A 3,956-nucleotide genomic window follows, 5' to 3' on the forward strand; every position below is an offset into this window, starting at 1 on the left:
GGGGAAGAGAAGAGAGCGCGACGGGGAAGAGAGAGAGCGCGACGGGGAAGAGAGAGAGCGCGACGGGGAAGAGAGACCGACGAAGAGCGCGACGGGGAAGAGAGAGAGCGCGACGGGGAAGAGAGAGAGCGCGACGGGGAAGAGAGAGAGCGCGACGGGGAAGAGAGGAGAGCGCGACGGGGAAGAGAGAGAGCGCGACGGGGAAGAGAGAGAGCGCGACGGGGAAGAGAGAGAGCGCGACGGGGAAGAGAGAGAGCGCGACGGGGAAGAGAGAGAGCGCGACGGGGAAGAGAGAGAGCGCGACGGGGAAGAGAGAGAGCGCGACGGGGAAGAGAGAGAGCGCGACGGGGAAGAGAGAGAGCGCGACGGGGAAGAGAGAGAGCGCGACGGGAAGAGAGAGAGCGCGACGGGGAAGAGAGAGAGCGCGACGGGGAAGAGAGAGAGCGCGACGGGGAAGAGAGAGAGCGCGACGGGGAAGAGAGAGAGCGCGACGGGGAAGAGAGAGAGCGCGACGGGGAAGAGAGAGAGCGCGACGGGGAAGAGAGAGAGCGCGACGGGGAAGAGAGAGAGCGCGACGGGGAAGAGAGAGAGCGCGACGGGGAAGAGAGAGAGCGCGACGGGGAAGAGAGAGAGCGCGACGGGGAAGAGAGAGCGCGACGGGGAAGAGAGAGAGCGCGACGGGGAAGAGAGAGAGCGCGACGGGAAGAGAGAGAGCGCGACGGGGAAGAGAGAGAGCGCGACGGGGAAGAGAGAGAGCGCGACGGGGAAGAGAGAGCGCCGGAGAGAGAGCGCGACGGGGAAGAGAGAGAGCGCGACGGGAAGAGAGAGAGCGCGACGGGGAAGAGAGAGAGCGCGACGGGGAAGAGAGAGAGCGCGACGGGGAAGAGAGAGAGCGCGACGGGAAGAGAGAGAGCGCGACGGGGAAGAGAGAGAGCGCGACGGGGAAGAGAGAGCGGAAGGGAGGAGAGCGCGACGGGGAAGAGAGAGAGCGCGACGGGGAAGAGAGAGAGCGCGACGGGGAAGAGAGAGAGCGCGACGGGGAAGAGAGAGAGCGCGACGGGGAAGAGAGAGAGCGCGACGGGAAGAGAGAGAGCGCGACGGGGAAGAGAGAGAGCGCGACGGGGAAGAGAGAGAGCGCGAACGGGGAAGAGAGAGAGCGCGACGGGGAAGAGAGAGAGCGCGACGGGAAGAGAGAGAGCGCGACGGGGAAGAGAGAGAGCGCGACGGGGAAGAGAGAGAGCGCGACGGGGAAGAGAGAGAGCGCGACGGGGAAGAGAGAGAGCGCGACGGGAAGAGAGAGAGCGCGACGGGAAGAGAGAGAGCGCGACGGGGAAGAGAGAGAGCGCGACGGGGAAGAGAGAGAGCGCGACGGAGGAGCCGAAGAGAGAGAGCGCGACGGGGAAGAGAGAGAGCGCGACGGGGAAGAGAGAGAGCGCGACGGGGAAGAGAGAGAGCGCGACGGGAAGAGAGAGAGCGCGACGGGGAAGAGAGAGAGCGCGACGGGAAGAGAGAGAGCGCGACGGGGAAGAGAGAGAGCGCGACGGGGAAGAGAGAGAGCGCGACGGGGAAGAGAGAGAGCGCGACGGGAAGAGAGAGAGCGCGACGGGGAAGAGAGAGAGCGCGACGGGGGAAGAGAGAGAGCGCGACGGGGAAGAGAGAGAGCGCGACGGGGGAAGAGAGAGAGCGCGACGGGGAAGACGAGAGAGAGGCGCGACGGGGAAGAGAGGAGAGCGCGACGGGGAAGAGAGAGAGCGCGACGGGAAGAGAGAGAGCGCGACGGGGAAGAGAGAGAGCGCGACGGGGAAGAGAGAGAGCGCGACGGGGAAGAGAGAGAGCGCGACGGAGGAGGAGAGGAGAGAGAGCGCGACGGGGGAAGAGAAGAGCGCGACGGGAGGAGAGAGAGAGAGAGCGCGACGGGGGAAGAGAGAGAGCGCGACAGGGGAAGAGAGCGCGACGGGGGGGAAGAGAGAGAGCCCGACGGGGGGGAAGAGATAGAGCGCGACGGGGGGAAGAGAGAGAGCGCGACGGGCGGGAAGAGAGAGAGCGCGATGGAGAGGGAAGAGAGAGAGCGCGACGGGGGCGGGGGGGAAGAGAGAGAGAGAGAGCGCGACGGGGGGGGGGGGGAAGAGAGAGAGCGCGCGACGGGGGGGGGGAAGAGAGAGAGCGCTGCGACGGGGGAGGGGGGGGGGAAGAGAGAGAGAGCGCGACGGGGGGGGGGGGAAGAGAGAGAGCGCGCGACGGTGGGGGGGGGGGGAAGAGAGAGAGAGCGCGACGGGGGGGGGGGGGGGGAAAGAGAGAGAGCGCGACGGGGGGGGGGGGGGCGGAAAAGGTGGCCCGATGGTCCCCTGCGAAGGAAGGAAGAAGGTAAGCTCTCCCACCCCCTTCACTCTTTCCCTCCCTGTCCCACCCCTTCACTCTTTCCCTCCCTCACCCTCTCTCTCCCTCCCCCGTCTCTCCCTGCTTTACTCTCCCTCCCCCTCTCCTCACGCTCTCCCTCCCCCTCACCCTCTCTCCCTCCCCGTCTCTCCGTTTTACTCTCTCCCTCCCTCCCCCCTCTCTCCCTGCCCTCCCCCTCTCGCTCCCCTCCCCCCACCCTCCCCTCGCTCCCCGACCCTCTCGCTCCCCCCACCCCTCTCTCCCCTTCCCCCACCCTCTCGCTCGCTCCCCACCCTCCCTCGCTCCCCCACCCTCTCTCCCCTCCCCCCACCCTCTCTCGCTCCCCCACCCTCTCCCCTCCCCCACCCTCTCTCCCCTCCCCACCCTCTCTCCCCTCCCCCACCCTCTCTCCCCTCCCCCCACCCTCTCTCCCCCTCCCCACCACCCTCATCTCTCTCCTCCCCCACCCCTCTCTCTCTCCTCCCCCACCCTCCCTCTCTCCTCCCCCACCCTCCCTCTCTCCTCCCCCACCCTCCCTCTCTCCTCCCCCACCCTCCTCTCTCCTCCCCCACCCTCTCTCTCTCTTCTCCCCACCCTCTCTCTCTCTTCTCCCCCACCCTCTCTCTCTCTTCTCCCCCACCCTCTCTCTCTCTTCTCCCCCACCCTCTCTCTCTCTTCTCCCCCACCCCTCTCTCTCTCTTCTCCCCCACCCGCTCTCTCTCTTCTCCCCCACCCGCTCTCTCTCTTCTCCCCCACCCCCTCTCTCTTCTCCCCCACCCTCTCTCTCTCTCTTCTCCCCCACCCCTCTCTCTCTCTCCCCCGCGATTTCCCGAGGCTCTCTCCCCCCCGCCCCCCGCGATTTCCCGAGGCTCTCCCCCCCGCGATTTCCCGAGGCTCTCTCCCCCCCGCGATTTCCCGAAGCTCTCCCCCCCGCGATTTCCCGAGGCTCTCCCCCTCGCCATTTCCCGAGCCTCTCCCCCCCGCGATTTCCCGAGGCTCTCTCCCCCCGCGATTTCCCGAGGCTCCCCCCACCCCCCGCGATTTCCCGAGCCTCTCCCCCCCGCGATTTCCCGAGGCTCTCCCCCCCGCGATTTCCCGAGGCTCGCACCCCCCGCGATCTCACGAGGCTGTGTGCTGGCGTCACGGGGGCCGTGCGCATGTGTGCCGGCGTCAAGGCGGCTGCGCAACGGCCGTGCGCATGCGTGGTTGCCATTTTAAAAAAAAGCCAGAGCGGGCTCTCGCGCGGCGGGCGGCGCATGCGCGGTCAGTGCCAGCGGCGCGAGGCGGCCCGCGGGGAGTAGGCAGGGAAACCCCGCGGGCTGGCGGCCGTTAGAGCGGCCCACTTCGGGCCCCGACACCGTCAAACCTGAGAGGGGGAAGTAGAGAGAGACAGAGAGGGAAGAGGAGAAGGAGAGAGAGGGAAGAGGAGAAGGAGAGAGAGGGAAGAGGAGAAGGAGAGAGAGGGAAGAGAGAGAGAGAGAGGAACCCGCCGTCCGATTGGTCGACCTCGACGTCACACGGTCGCTAATGCGATGCTAATGAGCGGAACGCTGAACGTTTTTGGGATACTGCGGACGGGA

The sequence above is a fragment of the Somniosus microcephalus genome, chromosome 19, assembly GCF_052327205.1.
Source record: "Somniosus microcephalus isolate GS21.2 chromosome 19, FLI_Smic_1.0, whole genome shotgun sequence".
Lineage (NCBI taxonomy): Eukaryota > Metazoa > Chordata > Chondrichthyes > Squaliformes > Somniosidae > Somniosus > Somniosus microcephalus.